Here is a 23555-nt window from a genome sequence, read left to right as displayed (position 1 = left end):
TCACACAGAAAATGATGATTTTCATCCTGTACACATAAAATTCAATTGTTTTACCACAGAGGTCACTATGTTTTGTTTCTAAATGGCACATAAACTGATGCCTCCATGTCATGAAATTTGGCTACCATTTGCCAAAACTTCAAGACAGTGTTGGCACCGCCACTCGGCATAGATGTTAACCAGCTTAACAAATCTATTTTAAGATGATCTTCTTTGAAATTCCTGTTTGCAATTTTCTTTTACTGCTGCCTTTATGAAATCATTACATGCTCAGGAGTTTTGTTCTGAGAAGAAATTCACACTCAATATTTTAATATAAGCCCTAGGCAGTATTTATATTTCTGACTTTATTCTATGTTGTAGTATTTGTGATCCTATTTTATCACTGCCTTCATGCTTTAGTGAGTGACTTTTAAGCTATTGATCCTTTCCTGTGAGTTGGGAGACAATAGAGCAATATCCCAGTTATAATATAAATGCATATTATCAAATTTAATTAATAAAATGCAATTTATATGAAAACACCTTAGTTTAGACAAATTACTGCCTGTTAAATGAATGTTAACCTAGACCAGCTACCCAGCACAATGCTTATAGTCCATTATTAAAAACTGAATCATTATTATGGATGTAATAGAATTTCTGTGAAAAATAGTTAACCTCAAATTTCAAATGTATGAAATTTTTATATATTCATAGACAATTATCACACCCCCATTGGACAACTGATAGTCTGCCACACTTTTAAGATGACTCCAGTCAATGAAGAGCCATTCTGTAAAGGGGAGGCACAACCTTCATAAGCAGCAAGTAGTCCAAGGGTTACTTTAAAGATTCAGATGATAAACAACAGGGCATGAAGTAGGGCAGGGGAAATGGTAATGAGAAGCAGAAAGAGGAAGTGGTAGGCAGGGCCATTTTGGTATAAAATCTGTAGCTTCCAATTTCTACCTATAGTCTTTACTGTTTTGTGTTGGCTCCAGTCTATTGAGAATGATGTTATGGGCTAGAAATGCCTGGGAGCATGTCCCTGGGCCCCCATTACTTGTGGCCAACCTCCACAGACATTCCCCATCCAGAGCCAAGCCCTGTGGTTCTTATGATTACAAAACACACCTCAGCAACAACCATCGTGGAACTTTGGGCGGAAAACAAGATACACTATTCACAAGCCTTGAAGGGCACGTGACACACCAGGGCCCACACGGCAAGGGCGTGGTTAGAGACAGGGTGAGGGGACCTGGTTTCTGTCTTTTTTGGAGTCTGAGGGTGGGCCCCAAGTTTCATGGGTTCACTCTTTATTGGTGAATTTACAACATAAGATCAAGAACTAGGGCACAGGAAGGAAAAAGTAGGGTCATTCAAGTGGTCACTTATCTGGGTAACCCAGGGCTTTCTGAAAGGGAAATTTCATGGGTGGGGCAGCCTGGTTTCTTGTCCAGTTCTGTTAGTGGTAGCTGTGTTGTGCAGCTGGCACTATCTTTATTTGAGAGGATATCTTTGAAGTGGATGCCTCAGGAATCAAAAGCTTAACATCAGGTACTCACACTCCATGTACCCCCTCCAACTAGGCTTCTTTGGCCACCGGTCTGCTCAGACAGGAAAGTGGCATGTCACTTCGATATTGTCCGATAGAGCAATCACAGATCTGTTCCCACCTGAGTTATCTGACTTATTAATAGCCTTACATTCACAGAAAACACTATGCTCTTGGCTTCCATGATACCACACTTTCCTCTTTCCTGTGCCTGAACATTCCACGGGGCCCCAGGTTCAGTCAACTGCCTACTTAGCATTAACATTTTCATATCTAATAATTATCTAAAATTGAATTGAATTCAATTAATCCTTTGCTTCCCTAGGCTTTCTCATCTTGGTAAAAGTCATCATCACTGAGCCCATTACATGTCTTTCTTGACATGTGAGCACTAACTGTAAAACATACCCAAAAAGTCATCTTTACTGGTAACCACTCTGAGCCAAGCCACCATCAGCTGTCAGTTGAACTGCTTCAAATGCCTCCTAGCTTCTGTGTTAGCTTATAGTCCATTCTCTTTATAAGAACCCAGAGTCATCTTTTCAAAGCATAAATGATGTCATAACACATCTTTGTCAACAATTCTTCCAATTAAGAGCTAAAAGATGTTCCTTGACTTCAGCCCTGTCCACACTGCAAACCTTTTTAACACTGGCTAGCAAGGCTTTAGCCATATGCTCTCCTGCTGCTCCTACAAGGCAGTGTCTAGTCCCAAAATGAGGACTTTACAGTTTGTATTTTTTCCCTGGAATCCTCTTCCTTCTGCTCTTCATGTGCCTGCCCTTTTTGAATCACTTGGATCTTAGCTGCAGAGTCATCTCCTTAATGAAATGTTCCCTGATCATCTAAATCATCATTCCAGCCACTCCCTAATGTATTTGCATGTCTCAATTTCTTTGCAGTAGATTTCACTATCCAAAATAAGCCTTTATATAATCATTTATTAGTTTATTGTTTGTCTTCTCCCCACTAGAATGAAAGTTACATGAGTCTAGAAACTTTTTCTCATGTTTCATTGTATCACCCTTACAAAAAGAAATATTCAATAAATATTTGTTGAATGAATGGGTGGTAAATTAATAAATGGACAATTTGCTAATCAAAGCAATGTGAGGTGCAGTGAATGACAGGAAGCATTAACAATGACTGAAGTGGAGAGGCTAAATGGCTAAGTAAGTAATGATGCCATTAATGTGAACATAAAACCCAGAGGATGAAGTTTAGATGAGCCGTTTTGAATTGGCCAAATAGGAAGCCCCAGAATATCAAAGTAGTGCCTTTCAGTCGTTTGGATCTCAGTGGAGAGACTGGGACCAGAAATACAGAACTAGATTCACTCGAGTGAAGTGAGTAGCCGTCACTGACACAGTTGACCTCACAAAGAGAAGCACTACGGGAGAGAATGACAAGCGCTGAATGTCTAAGAACGGAAGATATAAAGAGTCGGGGGGGGGAGGGAAAACGTGTAGGTTAGAGAAAAAAGGTAAATTCAAATTTCCACAATCCAAGAATGAGGTGAGGAGGGTCTTTCCCATACAGCTAACGTTCAACATCACCAACCACAATAAGTGTTCGGTAAACGTTGAGCAGGATGAAACCTGAGGAATTGGAACTGGACTAAGACAGCGAAAGCTGCAGCCAGTTTGTAAATGTCTGAAGAGTGAGAAAGAAATGAAGCAGTGGGGACAATGAATGTGGACTACTCTCCAAGGTATGACACTGGATTGTAGGAAAATAAAGAATAACAATTTGAATATCTTTTTAAGACAGCGAAAATTTGAATATGTTTGTAAATCAAGTAGAAATGACCAGAGAAGTGGGAGGGTTAAAGATGTAAAGCAGAGGGAGGTGAAGCTGTGACTAAGGGGTCAGACACAACGGATGCAATATAGTGACTGTGGAGCAACTGAGACCACATTCTGAAAACAGCGATGGCTTCATCACCTAAACGCCACGGAGGCAGAGTGGGTAGGTGCACAGCGCACGTTGTGGGCGGGAGCTCCGTGAAGACCACGTTAGAGGAGAACACTCCAGGGGGCCGTGCGGGTCAGGTTCCACGAGCAAGCGCCCCTCAGGGGTTTCACCACTCATGTGATCACTGAGAAGTCTTTCACTTCCATTGCAACTACGTGTTTGTTCCATTGCAATTACCTGAACAGCCGTATTGCCCACATCCTCTTTAATTTAAAAGAAAAAAAAAGATGGCGTATGAGAACAAAATTTGTCACCCCAAAATAGTTCACACCAACAAACAAGACTGTTTTGCATAAGTTTTATACTTCAGCATCTGGGGGAGAGGGTAGGTTATCCTCATTTCACATGAGGAAACTGGGGAACAAATACTGTTCTTCTGAAACAAAATGGCGAACATGCCCTTGAACAGATGTTACACTGGGTTAAGAAAGCCTGTTATTCTTGGACCCGCAGAGTATCAGCACCTGGAGGGCCCTTGGAGATCCTTTGGCCTTTGGGTCCCTGGAGGAGCCAGAGGACCAGGATTGTGTAGCATGCTGTTACTTTGTGATCCCCCATCCATGTGTCTTTTCACATCATTAGAATTATATTATAAATGCAGTTTTTCATTCTGTCTTCTGTATATTCTTCAAAATCATCATAATATCCCATTAAAGGGTTTAAAAGATTTACTCATATATTATTCTGCTGCTGGATTTAGAACATGGACAGATTTTCAATATTCTAAATAACACTATCAAAAATATCTTCTTTAAGAGCCCAGAAATAAACCTATGTGCTTACAGTCAATTAATCGATGACAACGGAGACAAGAGTACACAATGGAGAAAAGACAGTCTCTTCAATAAGTGGTGCTGGGAAAGCTGGACAGCTGCCTGTAAAAGACTGACATTAGAACATTCTCTAACACCAAGTACAAAAAGAAACTCAAAATGAATTAAAGACCTAAATGTAAGACTGGATATTATAAAACTGCTAGAGAAAAACGTAGGCAGGATGCTCTTTGACATAAATCACAGCAATATTTTTTCAGATCTGTCTTTTAAAGCAAAGGAAATAAAAGCAAAATAAACAAATGGGACCTGACCTAATTAAACTTAAAAACTTTTGTGTAGCAAAGGAAACCATTGACAAAACAAAAAGACAACCTACCAAATGGGAGAAAATATTTACAAATGATATGACAGATAAGGGGTTAATATCCAACATACATAAACAGTTCATACAATGTCACATCAAAAAAAAAAATCTGATTTTAAAATGGGCAGAAGAACTAAACAGACGTTTTTCCAAAAAGGAAATGCAGATGGCCAACAGACACATGAAAAGATGCTCAATGCTGCTAATTATTAGAGAAATGCAAGTCAAAGCCACAATGACATACCACCTCACACCTGTCAGAATGGCTATTATCAAAAAGAACACAAATAACACATGTTGGCAAGGATGCGGAGGAAAGGGAGCCCTCATACACTGTTGTGGGAATGTAAACTGGTGCGGCAACTGTGGAAAACAGCATGGAGGTTTCTCAAAAACTAAAAATAGAACTGCAGCATGACCCATCAATCCTAATGCTAGGTATAGATCCAAAAAAAACCCCAAAACACTAATTCGAACAGAGACACGCACCTACTGTGTGCACAGCAGCATTATTTACAATTGCCAAGGTGTGGAAGCAACCTAACTGCACACTGACAGATGAATGGATAAAGAGGATGTGGCACAAATACACACACACGGTGGAACACTACTGAGCCATAAAAAGAATGACATTTTGCCATTTGCAGCAACATGGATGGACTTAGAGTGTATTATGCTAAGTGAAATGAGCCAGACAAAAACAAATTCTGTATAATATCACTTATGTGTGGAATCTAAAAAATACAACAAACTAGAGAATAAAACAAAAAAGAAGCAGACTCAGAGACACAGAGAACAAAGTCATGGCGACCAGTGGGGAGAGGGAAGGGGGAGGAGCAATAAGAGGTAGGGGAAATAAAAGGGTTATTATGGTACTATGTGAAATCATGTGTGTGAAACGTTTGAAAAATGTAAAGCACTATAGAATTTAAAGATTCTTTCATTCAATTAAAAAAAAAAGACATTTAGGGCAAATCTACTCAGTGACTCAGAGAAACACTCAATAAAAATATGATTTTGCCAATAAAAGTTCTGATTATATTCATAGTAAAATTTTAATGTTAAAAAACTCTCAAAAAAATTCTTCATTTTATACTGAGTATTACAGGAGAAGTACAGAACGGTAAAGGGGCTAAGAATCAGACCCCAAGCCCTTGTGCACTTTTGGTGGGAATGTACACGCGTGCAGCCACTACGGAAACCAGTGTGGAGGTTCCTCAAAATATTAAAAACAGAGCTACCATATGATCCAGCAATTCCATTTTGGGGTATTTATCTGAAAGCAATGAACACACTAACTTGAAAAGATACATGCGCCCCCATGTTCATTGCACATTAGTACAACAGCCAAGACATAGAAGCAACTCAGTGTCCACTGATGAACAGATTTAAAAAGTGTGAGATATATGTGCAATATATATTAATGATAAAGAAAATGTGACATATATATTATAAAATATCGTTCAGCCATTAAAAACAGAAAATCTTTCCATCTGCAACAACACAGGTGGACCCTGAAGGCATTCTGTTGAGCAAAACAAGTCAGACACAAAAGAGAAATACCATCTGATCTCACTGTTTTTTGCAATCCAAAAAGACAGACAGACAGACAGACAGACAGACAGAAAGAAAGAAAGAAAGAAAGAAAGAAAGAAAGAAACCAAACTCATAGAAACAGAGAACAGACTGGTGGTTGCCAAAGGCGGGGCAGGGAGTGAAATGGGTAGAGGGGGTCAAAATGCACGAACCTTCATTTACAAAGTAAATAAGTCCTGGGGACATAATGTGCAGCGCGGTGACTATAGCTAACAGTACAGTACTGCATATTTGAAAGTTTCTAAGAGATAAGATCTTAAAATGTCTCATCACAGGAAAAAAAAATATGACTACATGTGGTGATGAGTGTTAGCTAGCCTTGCTGCAGTGACCACTTCTCAGTGTATACAAATCACTGTGTTGTGCACCTAAAGCCAATATAGTGTCATATGGCAACTGTATCTCAATTTAAAAAACAAGGGTTTGACATAGTTCAAGGATGTGCTTATGTGCTCTGTGAGTGGTAGCAGTTTCTTTCAGTGACAGAGCATGTGCTTACCATGTACTGGGTCCAGGGTTCAATCTCCAGTACCTCCATTAAGCCCAGCTGTCCCTTCCCTGTGGCCTCAGCTCTCACCCAGGATGGACTTCCTGGGGGAACTTACCTGCCCTCCCTGCCCAGGTCCCATCTCCACTGCAGCTTCCAGGCAACTCCAGCTTCTCCAGACACTCTTAGATCCACTTCACTTCCAGATCAGGAAGGCGCTGGAGGGCTGGGCGGGCCCATATGCAATTTGGGTGACTTGCTCCAGCCCACCAAGCAGCCAAGGCCCAGAGGTCCCTCCTCCCAGCCCTCCCCACCATGCCCTCAGTCCCAGCAGCCCTGGGGGTGCCCTCCGGGGAACCAAGAGGGCAGGCAGGGAGATTGGCTGGGAGTTCCCCACTGGAAGTGCCTACAGGCTCTGGGGATCTCCCCAGGGTAATAAAGCATTTCACATGGCCCTCAAGAAATTGCATGCGTGCTGAAGTGTGACTGAATTGCAGGGAGGGGTGTGATTGATGAGCCTTATTTCTTCGTGTGTTAACTGGATGATAGTATTGTGAGCATCGCGTTAATCCAAGAGCCTGGTGGAGTTCCCAGCCAGCAAGAGGCTCACTCAGTCTGCAGTATTTCTAGCCACTTTTGGGCCAGAGTTTCACTACATTAGATTTCCCTTTGCTCAGTTTTTTTTGACCAGGCCCTAGTTCGACCTCCTCTCCAAATCTTTTAAACCCTGCAGTCTGCCCTAGGGCAGACTTCTCTCCACTACACTGAAAGCTTGCTTTGCCCTGTACTTAGACTTGGTAGAAAACCAGTCAAGAGCTTGAAACTCAAGAAATGTCAGCTTCTCTAAGGCAACTTTTTTTTTTTAACCTTCTTTAACCTTTAGGCTGTAACTTCCAAAACGTTCCTATGAATTTTCTAAGTTTTGTGGGGGCTTTCCCCCACCTTTTTTTTTTTTTTTTTTTTTGGCCAATGGAGGTGCTGGGGATCGACCCCCAGATCTCTGCATGCTAGGCACGTACTCTACCAATGAGCTGTACCCTCCCCACTGGTTTAGTTTTGTTTTGTTTGGGGCCGAAAAATCTTCAGTCCAGGGAATGGAATTTATGGTGTGTTCTTGAATTTTCGACTTTTGCTACTTTGACACAGATTAACTAACCCAAAGCTGTTTTCAACATTTATAAGCACTGCCCGCAGGACAGAACTTCTAGACTTAACGGGCAAGGGCAGTTTTTATGCTCCCTCCGCACTGCAGAATTGGGGTTCACAACCCCACAGTTTACATCCCCACACAAACTGTTCATTGCCAACTGATTCTTTGAAGGGTGCACTAGCTGAGGGTCATTGGGGTTCCACCACTGTCGGTCCATAAAGCAGACTCAAGAAGCACTGAGGACAAGGAGATGGTCCACCTAACAAACAGAACGGCAGGAGAAAAAAAAGTTTGCCAGTCCCCTGTGGGTGAGGCTGTGGCGGACTGCTGCAACTGTGCGCAGGTCTCCAGACACACCCAGCCCAACGCCATTCCAGTCAAAATGTGCCCAAATCCACAGGGGGCCTCCAGGGGGCCACCAGGATCCAGAGGCAGACTCTCTTCCCTGAAAACTGAGGTGCCCCCTGCCCACAGGCCACCTGATCCCAATGTGAGCCCCTCCCCGATCTGCAGCCTGGGGCCCTGGCACAGCCTCTGACCCTGACAGGCAGTGGGTGTCCCATCAGAGGCCACGAGCTCTTCTTGCCTGGGAAGGACAAGCCTGCACGGCCAGGCAACCTGTGTAGACAGTCTTGGCCTCTTACCACGCGGAGCTGAGCCATGTTTCCCCCGACAATCCAGATAGGAGGATATTCGTCTGTGTCTACTGCTTCAAAATCAGAGGTGCAGTGGGTTTTTGTGTATTTTAATTTTAATTTTTTTTGTATGTATACATTTTTTATTGAAGTATAGTCAGGTTACAATGCTGTGTTAGTTTCTGTTGTACAGCATAAAGCTTCAGTCATACATGTACATCTACTCATTTTCATATTATTTTTCACAAGTTATTACTGCAAGATATTGAATATAGTTCTCTGTGCTGTACAGCATAAACTTGTTTGCCTCTTCATATACAGCAGTCAGTACCTGCAAATCTCGAACTCCCAGTTTATCCCTTCCCACCCCCTCCCTCCCCTGGTAACCTTAAGTTTGTTTTCTGTGAGTGTGACTCTGTTTCTGTTCTGTAAATAAGTTCATTGTTCTTTTTTCTTCTTTCGATTCCACATATAAGTGACATCATATGGTATTTTTCTTTCTCTTTCTGGCTTAGTAATTTTATTTTTTTAATTTTATATTTTATTATTTTAGATTTTTGTAGAATGGTTAATTAGGTTTACTTATTTTAGAGGAGGTACTGGGGATTGAACCCGGCGCCTTGCGTATGCTAAGCCTGCGCTCTACCACCTGAGCTGTACCCTCCTCCCACTAGTTCTGATTGTTTTATTTATAATGTTTTATTAGTTTCTGGTGTACAGCACAGATTCAGTTATATATACATATGTATACATATTCCTTTTCATATTTTTTTCATTACAGGTTTCTACAAGCCATTGAATATAGCTCTCTCTGCTGTACAGTGTAAGCTTACTGTTCATCTATGCTGTGCGTAAGTGGTCTGTATCTGCTAATCCCAAACCCCCACTTTATCCCTCCCCACCCCTCCCCCACCCTGGTAACCATAAAGATGTTTTCTATGTCTGTGAGTCTGTTTCTGTTTTGTAAGTTCATTAACATCATTTTTTTTTAAATTCCACATGTAAGTGGTATCATATGATGTTTGTCTTTCTCTGTCTGACTTACTTCACTTAGTATGACAATCTCTAGGCCCATCCATGTTGCTGCAAATGACGTTGCTTCATTCATCTTTATGGCTGAGTGGTGCCCTATTGTGTATGTACCACATCTTCTTTACCCAGCCATCTGTCGATGGACATTAAGGCTGCTTCCCTGTCTTGACAGCTGTAGATCAGCGCTGCTAGGAACACTGGGGTGCACGTATCTTTTCAGATTAGAGTCCTCTCTGGATATATGCCCAAGTGTGGGATTGCCCGACTAGAATGGTAACTCTATTTTCAGTTTTTTAAGGAACCTCCATAGTGGCGAGATGCAGTGGCTTTAACAATCATCATTTCTTGGGGGTGTGGAAAAGGGGAGACTTGTTTTTCCTCCAAAGTCTTCAGCAGGAGCTGGGCTGACTGGTCCATGACTTTCAGGCCAGAGTGCCGGGGTGCATCCTCCAGGTGGAACAGGAGGGTGTCCGCGTGCCAGCTGAGTGCACGCCTGCTCTCTTGCTCTTTCCTCCAAGTGAACTTCAACAGCATGTCAGAATGCATCTTTGTCTTTGGCGACCCAAAGGCTGCATGGCATCCAGAGGCCCCAGAGAGCAGCACACACATCCTGCCTTTCCGGGAGGACAGGGACACAATGCCCATAAAGTGCTTCCATGGCTTCCATCGCTGAGTCTTCAATAATGAGAACCTCAGAGGACAGGGCTTGAGGCTGGGGTCCCTCCTCTGTAAGCCTGGGAGGGGAGTGACCTAGCGCTAGTCTGGCAGGGGATGAAGGATGTCCTTCATGTACTCCAGAAATTTTTATTGAACATCCATTGCGTCAGACATAGTTCTAAGACTTGACATAGTCTAAGGACATAGTCTTAATTACTTAATCATCTCTACACCCCAGGAGATAGACGTGATCCTGTTACAGATGGCGAACCGTGCTCATAGCACCATCACTAATGAAGCTGAGCCAAGATTCAAACCCAAGCAGCCTCGCTGGTGCCCACGTCTTAGAAGATTATCCTTAACATTTAAGACTACGCATTGCCTATTAAAAAGATTCCTCCCTGGCTGGAGTTAACATTCTAGTGGAGCAGGGGAGGGAAATAGATAGCTGACATTGTCAGCTGGGTTTATAAACACCATGAGGAAAATGAATGTAAGTTAAGCAGAGATGGGCCTCAAGGATGGCTCCTAGCTTTTGGCTGAACCATTGGGCCAAAGTGGGGGTGCATTCGTTTGCTGCGTGAGGAGGAGAGCAGTGGTCTGATGGACATGTCTCATTTGTCTTGCAGAAAATGGCTCACTGCTAGGTTCTCTCTCTCATTCTAGGTCAGTCGCTCCAAGAAACAGTGAACACTTGTTACTGTGTGATGCCTATTCTAAGTGCCCTACGCTAACCTCGCAACCTCATATGGGGCCAGGTGCTATTATCAATTTAGAGACTGGGGGCAGGGGGAGGGCATAGGGCCAGAAAGCTAAGTGGGGTTCATTCTGGCTTGTGAATTGCCAGGCTGGTCTCTGTGAGGGAGGTCCGCATTCTGGTGGCCCCTCAACCACCAGGGGTGAGCCCGGCTTCTGGTAATGCTCATCTGCCCCACTTCCACTTCTGTTTGGAGGCCCAGTGCAGCCATGCCTTCAGTGTGGATGGTTAATCCCAGAGACCCCTTCAAGGGGTCTGTGTGAGGTTCTCCTTTCCCATTTACTTATCTGTGAGGCCGAGTAATCTTCCCACTCCAGCCTGAGTAACATCCTGCAGCAGACTGAATGCAGCAGGGAACTCAGCTAGTCATCTATTCCATTTGAAAGGACGTGAAGCTGTCAGGGACAGAAAGTCCCATCTCTCCTAGGCTGTCTGCTTTTCGGTCAGAGCTGCATCTCAGAACTTGACTCCTAGACTCTTTCTTTCTAAATTTTTTTTTTAACCCTAGCCAAGTGTGCTCTTGGACCTCTTTCTAGCTTTGGGAGTTTCAATTAAGGGTTAAGCTCAAGGGCTCCCTCAGCTGTGATGTTATCTCCAGTACTTTAATCACACATCGAGACACAGTATGAAACTAGTTAAAAATTTAATCTTGAACTAGCAGGAGGTTCTGAGCAGCGGAGGGGGCCTTGGTGCCCTGCAGGGATGCCGTCCCATGCGTCATGCAGAATCAAGCACCAGCATCAGTTCATAGTTGTGGCTTGAGGGAGAAGGGGGTGATGAGGTCTGTACAAGGAGCAGCCCCTTTGGAGAAGCTTCGGATGAGAACGAGAGCGAAAAAGACAAAAGGCAGAAGGGGAGTCTTCGGGAAGGCCCCTGGGGCCCGTAGGTGGCATTCATCAGCCTCGTGCTGACCCAGCTGGGTGTGGTCCATGAATCCACACAGGAGTCCGAATCGACCCCGGGATTCAGGGCATCAACCTGGTTTTCAGAGTCATTGGGGGCATCTGAGAGCTGAGTGTTTGGAACTGGGTTGCTGGTTCTGCTCCCTGCTGTGTCTGGCGAGCAGCAGGCCTTGAGTAGGCGGCTGTGACCTCCCTGCTTTGTCACTTTCGGGTGCCCTTCCCAACAGGCAGGACGTGCGTGTCCACTCACAGCGTTTCTCTTTGCCCCACATCTGCACAGGTATTTCCAGGGCTGAGTCTCTCAGACATAAAACCGGCCCAGAGGGTGAAGTTCACGGCTGTGTGCTCCCTGCTGGTGCAGCTCCTGCACTGCCAGAAGGTGCTCCAGGAGGAGATCCCTTTCTCCAACATCATGCATGACCTGCGGGGACGACGACAAGGTAGGTCGGCCCAACCCCCGCAGGCTGGGCCGCTCCGAGTCCCCACCAGTCTGTCCTCTCAGCGCAGTCCTGCTGCAGCCGGGCCCCCCGCCCACTGCGGGCATCCTGGCTCTCCTGTCAGCGGCCCCTTCCTTGGTTCAGTCCTTCTTGTTGATGGGATACAGCCTCCAACATTTGATCGAAGTTCCTTTTGTGGGCGTCTCTGCAGGGTAACCTGGGTGCAGCATTTTTCATCTTTCTTCTTGTGTTGGTCAGAGTCACCTCCGATCTTTTTTAGTCTTCTGCTGAGGTAGGGTGGGGTTTGGGGTGAAATTCTGGAGCTGAGTGGGGGAAGCACTGTGCGGAGGGAGGTGGCCCTCAGTGTCCACTTCAACCACACAGGCCTGGTGTCTAACCCTGGGCCAGTGATCCTGATCTGATCCCCTGGGCTGTGTCCCCAGGGCCTGGGGTGAAGCCCGTGCTCCACCACTTTGTAAGAGCTTTGAGTGTCTTCTGTTGGGGACAAGGGCAGGCCGGTGTCGTGGGTGGTGAAAGAATTTCCGAAAAGCAAGGAGAAGGTTAAGAACAAAGGGAAAGTTTAGTAGGTACCCTCTACAGGCAACAGTGGCCACGCAGATGAGAGATGCCACACAGGTGTGAGCCCTGACTGTGAACTTGCAGGGTCTTTTATTGTGGAAGGCTCTGTGGACACAAAGGGATGGGGGGACAGATGTTTGATTGGCTGTGAGTGTGGTAGGAGGCTTTGGAATATGGAGGATCGTGGATTTACGACTCCAGGAAGATGGAGACAGGGGCTGACATGAACAAGGCAGTGGGATTGACAACTCCGATAAGAGGAAACGTGGGCTGAGACAGGCCGGCCTGCACTGCGGGGAGGTGAGCCATCTCCCAGGGCTGTTAGCTCTGCTAAGGCAGACGCATGCCAGGAAAGGGTGTGCTTTGTTTTTTGAGGGATTGCAGGCAGACAAGGGAGATCCCAGGAGTCGGGGTGCAGGGCCTCAGCAGGAACCAGTTGGCACCGCATTTTCCCCATGTCATCTTGTCCTCGGCGCTCCTGCCCCTGCCCTTCCACCGATGCCTGTGCCTCCTGAACATTCCCCATCATTTCTGTTCACGAGTCTGCACGGCAGTGACCAACTGCCTATTTCCTGAGACTGCATTGCAGCCTTCTGCACTCTTGTTTTCACTGCCTTGTGGGTTTTATGTCTTTAAAAGGAATTTCATCACCGCAGTTTTCGAAGCTTTTCAGGAAGCAGCAAAATCCTGCTGACTCACTTGCGGTGCCTTATCCTAGAGGAATTTTCTTTTGTGTGTGTGATTTTTATTTTGAGCTCATACTTGGGAAAACTTTATTTGGAAATTCCTTAAGAGCTCTGATGATGGTGAACTCCATCAAGAAGATTGGCCTTTCCCCTGCCAGCCATGAGAGAGGCTGTAAGCTAAATGCTTGGCTTGTGGTTTTGATACAGGAAGAATGTGGGGCGAGAGGAGGGCCGTGTCCCAGGTCTCGGTTGAGCCCCTGGTACTCGCGCCCCAGCAAGTGTGGGTCCTTGGCTTCTTCTGTGACCAGAAATGGTTGAGTAAAGGTAGATTTATTCAGAGAGACACACACTGCACAGACAGTGTGGTCTGTCTCCCTCAGAGAGAGTGGCCACGGGGTGTGGGGCTGTTCATTTTTACAAGCTTGGTAACTTCATGTGATCACAGATGGGAGGGTTATTCCAACCGCTTCAGGGAAGGGGCTGGGATTCCCAGGAATTGGGCCACGCCCACCCTTTGACCTTTGCTGGTCAGCTTTGAACCTGTGGTGGCACTTGTGGGAGTGCCATTAACATGCCATTGTGTTTTAATGAGCATTGTACTTTAATGAAGCTTGAGGTCTACTGGGAGATGAATCTTCCACCTTTTTGGTGCTCGTTGCTGTGTCTTTCTTTTAACTGTTGTGCCCTGCCCTCCGGTCTCAGTTTCTAGGAGTCTCAGGTGGGGAAGCTGGCCCCAGGACAGAGAGGTGCAGACACTGCTGAGGTCCCTGGGGCAGAGCCAGGTCTGAGGCAGGCCAGCAGTTTCACTGTCCCCACTGCACAGTCTCCCCGGTCGGTATTTGCAGATGGAGCCTCTCGGGGCCTGGGGTTCAGCCAGAGGCCTTCGACCTCCCTGGGCAACTTGCTCAGGCCCCGGGTTTCCTGTGAGAGCCCGTGAAAGAAAGGGCTGAGGAAACGCTTGTCTCCTCAGGCTGCAGCAGCCGGGCCGCTCCCGGGCCTGCCCCCCTGCTGTCCTGGTGCTTCGGGCCGGTCACTTTCCTTACCTTCTTGACTGTTGAGTTGTGCATTTCAAAGTAGGCGTGAGTTAGTACTTCTACCAGAACGTGTAGCAGGAGAACTTCCAAGCGCTCTTGTTGGCCATACTGCCAGAGCAGAAACCGGGATTTAATTGCTGTCTTCTTCCCCCAGCGCCCCCACCCATAGCCCTCTTGACTGAACTTGACCCCTCGGGAATGGAAGGGGGGGAGGGGAGTGAGGCGCACAATTGAAACACATGTCTAAAATGTAGGATCAGGATAAATAATAATCAGTGCAATATTTAAAAAAAATCCAATGTAACCCAAAAGAATCCACAAGGACCAAAAAAATCAAATTTCAAGTGAAGCCAGAGCCATCCTGGGGCCCAAGGTAAGGTGTGATTGCCCCCAGGACCCCTCAGAGAGGAGGGTTGATAAGACCTAAGGGTCCATACTTTTCCCGGGCAGAGCATGCTAACTGGCGAAAGGAGCCTGTGACCCCTAGATTCAAGCTTTTGGATTAACCCACACAGTTAAGGTTGGTGTCTCCTTTGCAAGGCTGAGCAGCCTCCTCAGTGTCCCGCCTTGGACCTCAGAGCACCAGCAGCACCCGCCCCTGCTCCCCTCATGGCTCCTGAGGTCAGGGAGGAATTGCACACCTGAGCTCACTGGCCCACCTTCTCTGGCCAGTGTCTCCAGGCCCCTCTCCGGACCCTGTGGCCCAGGACGCTGCAGGACCCTGCAGGACCCTGCAGCTCCATCCCTCCCATCCCGGGTGGGCAGACCTGGCTGTGTGCAGGGCTCCATCCCTCACTCCTTTCATACCAGTTTCAAGGGTCACACTTGGAATCCTGGATTCCCGCGTCCTGCGTACGCTTCACCTGCCTGGCTTTGTGGCCTTCCCGCCTTCCCTGGGAGCATGAGTGGCGGGGTCCTGGGTTTTGTCCTCAAACTCTCTGTCCCCAGGGTCTCCTGCATGCACACGTCCACTGAGCTCCACCCCCACCTCGGGCTCAGCACATTCTAAGTGTTGCTGATGGCTCCGTGCTGCGTCTACCATCCCGCTCCCGTTTCAAGCCAGAGAGGGCCTTTCCTGTCCCGTCTACCAGCTTTTTGTTTTAAATATGGCTAGGAATTTTTTAAAAAATGTATTTTCCAATATCTGAATTTAGTGAAGATAAAATTCCAGTTTATGGTGGTTGATTCACACTTACTGAAACTAATTCTAATAGATTTTTACTTCCCTTGGCTTTTTCTGATAGACAGTATCACTTTTTTTTTCTTTTAATAAGAAGAAACCTTGCTTACATTTGGAAGGAACAAGCTATTCCTGTTTTCATGTTGCTCTACTTGGGTAACTCCAAGGCTCACAGTAGTATCACATTTAAATAGTGATCATTTTGTTTCTCTTTTACATCCTTTATTAAGTGATAGTGATGAGTGGCATTCTTTTCCATTCTGGCTTTAATTAGTTAAAAACAAAGTTGTACTATTAATTGCAATGCTTTTGGTTAAGAAGCTGTAATAGGTGCCTAATTATCTCAAGAAAGTAGCCCATGTGAGTGCGTGTGTGCGCTTTTTAAAATGAGAAGTAGATGCTGAATTTTAAAAAATGCTGCTCATCATCTCTTGAGATGGTCAATCTGGTGAATGGTTTTCTCCTCTGACTCTTACAGGATGAATGGAATTACAGGCTCCTCAAAGGTTTCTTTGATGTTTAATAGCTTTTTACTCGCTTTCTGTCCCCCCTGAATCAGGATGCTCCAGGTACACCCACTGCGAGGGGCAGCAGAGGGCTCCCCTCTGCCACCACAGTGATGCGTGTGCCACTCTTTTGTCACTGGCTTTTAATTGTTGCAGGAGGAGACTCTGTGAACCTCTAGGTGACAGGCTAACCTGAGGTGGCTCCACATCCATCAGGCAAATCAGACCAGCTCGCAGTTGCCATTGGCCAATTAGCAGAGATGACAGACCTGAATTTCTTCACCCTGAAGTCAAGCAGGCTGAGCAAGAGGAAAAGGTAGGTGCCGGGGGTTGGAGGGTAGCGGGAGCCTGGGGCCCCGGGTCACCCTGTGTACATGGGTGCAGCCCTTCTCAACACTGCAGTGGTTCTGGGCATCTCTGGTGCCCTTGGGAAGACCCTAGCCTTCTCTGGGAACCCAGAGCCACTGATGGGGATTTCTGTCTTGTGGTACCACCAGCTTCAGGACAAGTATTTCCCCAGCGCTGTCGTTCTGGCCCTCATTCTGGCCGCCTTATTGGGCCTTATCTAGCTGCTAATAATCCTGCACTAAGTGTCATTCTGGGTCCATCTATCAGAGGACACCAAGAGTCCTTTGCTGTTCAAGTTCAGGTTCGACTCCTGCAGTCACAATCCCACGGTGCCCCTGCTGCTGGGGACAGCCTGAGCCACATACCAGTTCTCCATTTCCCGGAGGGACTAGCTGTGCAAGCCTGCTGGCTGATGCGTGGGGCAGCTCATTCTCAGTTTTTAATTTTAAATTTACTCACTTCTAAGACCTCTCTGTCCACAGCACATGCACCACTGACTTCATGACAGCCTCTGCGAGAGGAAACAGGCCAAACGGGCCCCCTGCTTTCCAGGTGCTTGTCGACAGATTTTCAGAAACATTACAATGAGAAAAAGTAGGCTATGGAAAGGAACATAAATATAATAATTTTGATAACATGTACTCATTATAACTCAAAATGAGATTGGCAGTTTCTGTTTTTCAGCAAGAAAGACCCCAGAAAATCTCCACTTTTCTTCCAGACATACCAATTTCTTAATAAACCTCCTGAGTGGAGTAACTCTCCTGTGAGCTTCCAGAAAAACACATGGAAGCCCCAGACACTGTGGACACTCAGTGGCCATATGCAGGGCTCATAGGGATCCAACTTTTTCTAGAAAAACCCTTTCCAGATGAGGCCCAGGAAGAGGGCAGTACCCGGCAGCTAAGTCTGTGCAACGGTCACGCTTCCTGCATGAGGAGAGAACCTCTCAGGCGCTCCCAGGGCTAAAGAGACCCTGGGGCGGCGGAGAAGTGAGGGCGGACGCGGGAAGGGCTCCTCTGCTAGAAGAGGAGCAGCACGTGCAGCTCCCCAGAGACCCGGGGGCTGGGACCCGGGTGGGGCAGGGGAGGGAGGATGGGGCCCCGGGCATCCTCTGGGCACACCTCACCTGGCCCAGGCTGCAGGGACTGTGTGTCGTCCGTCCTAGGGGTGAGGCCGTCCTGCTCCTGCTGGGGTTCTGTGTCTGCTTCCTGGTGTCCTGTGCGCTGTACCTGCTCATCACCTGGCCTGGGTACGCGTGTGTGTGTCTTGCGCCTGCCTGTCACCTGAACAGGTAAGTGCTTGGCCTCTGCCTGCCCTCTTGGCAGGCCAGGTGGAGGCAGTTTGTCCCTCACCTTCCTGGCAGGTGAAAAGAGTTGTCCATGGGGTACAAGCTCATTAGGCCCCATCCTGTGCGGGGTGCTGTTGGGAGTTCTGGGAGCGTGCCCCGTAGACACAGGGGTGGGTGTGGATGGAGACTGAATAAATGAGCACAAGGGGTGACACTGTTCTCTCCAAAATGAGGGTGTGGCCTGTCTTGTGACCATGCCATAGACAGGGGCCTCCACACTCTCGAGGACTCTTCGTTGGTGTAGGTGCCAGGGTAGAGCTCATGGCCCTGTTCTGCCCAGGGCTCCTGGGAGAGGGCCCTGTCCTTGTCCTGCACAACTTCCGCTCATCCTGACCCTTCATGTTCAGACGTCCCATTTCCCCACTAGATCCTCAGTTGTCACGTCTGACAGACCAAGGGTTATCTGTGTACAATGGTTGAAAGCAACTTCTTCTTGAGAAGATTGAATCGAGGTTTTTTTTTTACATTATTTCTTATTCTCAGGTACCCTCTTGATTTAAGTTGAGGAGAAAATGCTATTGGAATAAACAGCCACAGTCCAGCTCCCTGATTTCACAGATGGGGTGGCATTGGGCTCGGTCAGCTGCAGTTTCCCGCTTCAGGTAAGATGGCTTTATTCACCTACTTCCAAGTGAAGGCATCGCACAGAGACGCTGGCTTCTAAGTCGTGTCATGCTCGTCCCCGGTGCTGGGAACCCGTGTGCCTGGTGGACAAACGGCTCTCCTGGTGGAGGGGGCCCGGGCTGGCCCCTTTCTTTCCCAACGTCCACTGCCCCCTCCTCGCCCTCCCTCGTCGCCCGAGCACTTTTCTCACTGTGGGATTCTCAGCACTGCAGCGGGTCCCCCTCCGGGCTGCCGGGCAGGAGGCAGCTCGGGCGGGGCGCAGGGTCCTGACTGCAGGCGGCTGCGGTTCACCCGGCCAGCGTGTGCCTGTTCAGGGGCGACCCACGTGCTCACAGATGTGCTAACACACTGCCCTCCCCAGGCTCTGGCCATGACAGCAGGGCCCTGAGGTCACCACAGGGCTTGTGCAGAGGACTGTGGGGCCAGGCGACAGGAGGGGCACAGTCAGCAGGATCCGACTGGGGAGGATGGGGGCCGGCAGGTGGGACAGAACAGTCCAGCAGAGGCCCAGTGTGTACCGAGGGAGGCAGCTGCCAGTGGGTGCGGCTGCGGACGCGGCTGGGTTGGGGTCTATTGCAGTTGTGCATCCCTGAGGAAGCGTAGGCGTCAACCAAGGGCTTTCCTCCGAGACATAGAAGTGGCCACAGCCAGGGCATCAGGGTTGGTGTGGCAGCTCTGGGACCACCTGGGGCCTTCACCGGCCCACCTGGCTCCATCATCACTAGAGGCTGCCAGCTCCAGGGCCTTCGTGTCTCCGTCCATGAAAGGATGGGAATTGGAGGTGATATTCATCGTGTACTAGGAGCAGGGCCTGGGCCACCACAGGCTCAACTGAACGTTGTTGGAACCAGAGGAGAAGCTGGTGAAACCAAGGGGCGGGATCCCTGTCAGTCCTGGAGGCCAGGATGGCGTGACCAGAGGAGGCGCTCTACAGGGCTGGAGAGCCCGTGGTGACGGCTGGAAAGGCGCAGAGCTCACCGGCCAGATGTGTTCCTGCAGTGGTGCTGGCCTTGGATGGGCACGTGGAGGGGCCAAGGCTGAGCAGGTGGGGGGGCCGGGGTAAGAGGAGCAGTGAGGAGGGTGCCAGAGGGGTGCACACTGGACCAGCCACTGGGCACCTGCGGGTTCAGATGCACTTTGCTGTCTGGGGGTCCAGGCCTCCCTGGTCCCTGGGGACGCGAGCATGACGTGACTGGGAAGGAGGCTGGGTGTGCCTTGTACAGCACCCCTGTCATCTTTCCCACCCAGGCCTGGTGCTGATGGTCATATTGCAGCCTCATTTTTCCATCCACCATCCCAGGAACCCCTTCATGGTCTTCTGAGCGAGCAAAGGCAGAGGGGATCCCTCAGGAGGGTGAGAGTCCTAACTTGGGCTTCCTCGCCTCCCTGTGTTACCGAGTCCCAAGCTCATTCTGCTCGCCACGTGGCAGGCCAGTAAACCGGGAGATGAAGTGTTGGGGCAAAGAATAGTGACTTTATTCGGAGAGCCGGCTGACTGAGAAGATGGCATAATAATATCCTGGAGAACCATCTTCTCCAAGTCAGAATACAGGCTCCTTTTACCCAAAACGGGGGAGGGGGCATGGCTGGTTGCTGCAAAGTTCTTGGTGCAGGAATTCGCTGTTCTTGCAGCTGTCCACATGGGTCAGGTCTTGGTGCCCCTGTAAAGCCTCCAACAAAGCAAATGTCATTTTCTATTCTGCAACTTGTTATCTTTATAGGAATGGAAAAGTGTTAATATCCTTAAAGGTCAGAGCCTTGACAATAGGCTCTGCTGTATATTTCAGGCCAAAGGCAACATTGTGTTTCAAATGGTGCAGAAACAGCAAGACTAAGCCTAGAAAACAACTCAGGGTTAAAGCGAAAGGAGCAGGTCTAGTTTGCAGTCAGATTTGTTCTTTTCTACTACACCTGGTGCCCCCGCAGGGCTGGCTTCAGGGAGGCAGAGCGCCCCCAGCCCCAGCCACCCCAGACCCTGAGAGCCGCCTGCAGGGGGTGAGGAAGGCAGGGAGGGGGTTTGCAGCCCTGGTGAGATCGACTAGACATGGCTGATGGATGGACACTGACTGCAAAGTTAGAAAACCTCTAGGTTTTTCCTCTTTGGGGAGAGAGAGCGAGCCTCAGCAGAGGGCAGTGACCCTAAAGACAAACCCAAGAGCTCCTGGCAGCCTCTGCAAGTCCCCAGTGCTGGTCCTCGTGTCACATCATGTCCTACCTCAGCCCCAGTGGCTCCCACGGTGTATCTGTGTGGGACTGAGTTCATTTATTGAGCATAATTATGGCAGTATTTTTTAAACATGAAATTGCCACTTACTAGGGTCTGTGTAATCTTTTTTTAAATTTATTTATTTTTTACTTTATTTATTTTTGTGTGTGTGTGAGCTGTTAACAAAGGGAATGGAATAGGAAAGAATGAAAATGTCACTCTATTGACCGTCATCAGAGTTCCCTGGAAGTCTGTTTCAGTTGCTTGTGTCTGTGGGAGTGTGATTTACAACATGGTTGTTAGTTTGTCACCTGGTTGGAAGCCTTTGAATGCCCCTCCCTGTCCCCTCCCCTCCCATGGGAGCAGCAGCAGGCAGTCACGGGAGCCAGGCCATGCCTCCTCCTGGCCCCTAACACACAGGGCAGGAGCCCTGAGAATAAGCCAGGAGCACAGCCAGCTGAGTGGAGGATGTGGTTGTGCAGCTGTCGCGTTCGCCTCGACTGGTTAAACTCCACAGCCACAGGGCTCAGGCACATCGGGGAGGTTGTCACTCAGCAGCCACCCTGCCTCCCACCGACCATTTGGAGCAGCTGCGGTTTTCCTGTGTCGTGTCCCGGTCATGGCACAGTCCACAGCTGCTTTCCCTGCAGAGCACAGGCTCTCGCTCCAGATTTCCCTGCGTCCCCCTGCCTTGTGGGGTCCTTCGTGAAATTCAGCTCCGGCTGTGAACTGCCCTCCAGACGTGGGGTCCGAGACACCCAGCCTGGGCATGGCTGCAGAGTCGGTTTCTGAGACAGTGACAGGAGCTTTGAGGACGTTCCAACAGCTGACACCCCAGAGGGCTGCCTTTGACTAACTGTGTGTCCTGTTCTAGGGGCGTTTTCTGTTGTTCACATCCGACCAGCTGTCTTTCTTTGGTGTTATGTCAGATTAGCCGTCGTGCTGCTGTTTGGTCTGTGTGTGTGTACCTGTGTCAGCGCACTGTGTGAGCTGAACAGCCCGCTGTGTCCTGGTCTGCAGAGTGAGTGCGGTTGGCTGGTGGTGTCTGGGCCCCGGTTCCTCGGCGGTAGAGCGGGGACCGTAGTGACCCCGACCTCACAGGGTGGGAGGGTTAGAGGGATAACGAAGTACGCGGCCCAGGGCACCCTCGCTGGTCCGCACTTTCTCTATGGTCCCGTGGTCTCAAGTTTTGTTTTCATTCTAATTTCAGAAGTGTGATTCTAAAACCTTCTGAATGTATCCATGAAATCATTTGTTGAATATTGTAAAAATGCATTTAAATAAGCTTAAAATGAAATCTCTAATAACTTTACAAAAATTGTATGAAGCCTGTGTGAATAAAGGGACGAAACATAAAGCATGAAAAAGAAGAACCAAGTAGAGGAAATGTTTTACCATTTCTGAGACAGAAGGGCACAACATTCTGAAAATGTCAAGTTAATGTATTCAGTGAATTTCGGTGCCAGTCAACGTCATAGGGCAGGGCAGATGGTGGGAAGTGTTGCTATTTTAATTTAAAGATGTCAGTTTTCAGTTTTTTAATTTTGGCAATTTTTTCACCTGGGCGATTAATTATATGAAAAGAGCCAGGAAATGTGTGTGGAGGACGAATTATGGGTGAGAATCTAGCCGCATTCAGATGGTTCTGGCCGTTCTGGAGTGTGAATCACCTACTGTGGCCACAAATGATTGTCAAAGAGACTTTGTTTTCAATAGTATTTTATTGCTTGGTGTTTTGCAGAGTGCTTGATGATCCACATCCACGCCATCTTGTGTACCTTCACAGTGGTGTTTATCTACTCCGTGGCCCCAGGATATGTGGTGAGCATGTCTGCAGGGGTTGGGCGTGGCAAGAGCCCTGAGGGACAGGGATGAGGGGCACCTGCAGGGAGCCGCACTGGAGGGCCTGTCCCTAGGATGGGGAGGGAAGCAAGGGTGTTCAGAAGTGGGCCTGGGGTGTCCCGGGAAGCCAGGGTGAGGGGGACATCGGCCAGTGGAAGACATGTGATTGGCACTTTGTGGCGTGCCAAGGACAGAAGCTGGGTCAGTGAAATAGGAAGGAGGGGGTGTGGGGGGGAACAGGATGGAGCTGAGGGGTTTAGGAGGATGGCAGGGGTCTCATGTCCTCCAGCCCAGTCCCTGGGGCTCCGCTTCTGGTAGTGAGGAGACTCGAAGAGCCAGGACTGGGCAGGAGTATCCCAGGCCTGGCTGGTGGCACTGGGGGAGTGGGTGGGGCAGGGGGCCAGAGAATGCCAGGGAGGAGGGGGTGCTGTGTGCTCTGAGTGGGGCCCCTCCATCCCCCTCCAGGTGGGCTGCCTGCTCTGGGCCAGGAGCTGCAGCCCCAACGGGTCCCTGGCGGTCCTGTCGTCTGAGGGCCGGGCCCTAGTGCTGCCCGCCCTGCCCGCCCTGCCCTGCAGGCTGTGCCCCATACCCTGCTCTGAGGTCTCATGGGCACCCTCCTGCTGGCCATATCCCTGCGGGTCTCCTCTTTGCCCAAATTGATCCCGCTTGTGGTGTCCCCACGTCCTGGACCTCAGCGGGCATGCGAAGACCGTGGGGTAGGTGCGCTGCTCCTGCCGGGCGTCCCACGGGCAGGCATCGCAGCTAGCCGTCCGTGATGGCCTGTGCTGCGGTCTGCTGACGAGAAGCTCGTTCGTGCCAGGGCTTCTCCCCTTGTCCACTCGGGTGCCAGTTGCAGCAGTTCCTTGGGTTTCTCGGTGAGATGTGGCTCTCAGCC

This window comes from Camelus bactrianus, chromosome 26 (assembly GCF_048773025.1).
Source record: "Camelus bactrianus isolate YW-2024 breed Bactrian camel chromosome 26, ASM4877302v1, whole genome shotgun sequence".
In the NCBI taxonomy this organism is placed as follows: Eukaryota; Metazoa; Chordata; class Mammalia; order Artiodactyla; family Camelidae; genus Camelus; species Camelus bactrianus.
This window is presented reverse-complemented; position numbering follows the sequence as displayed.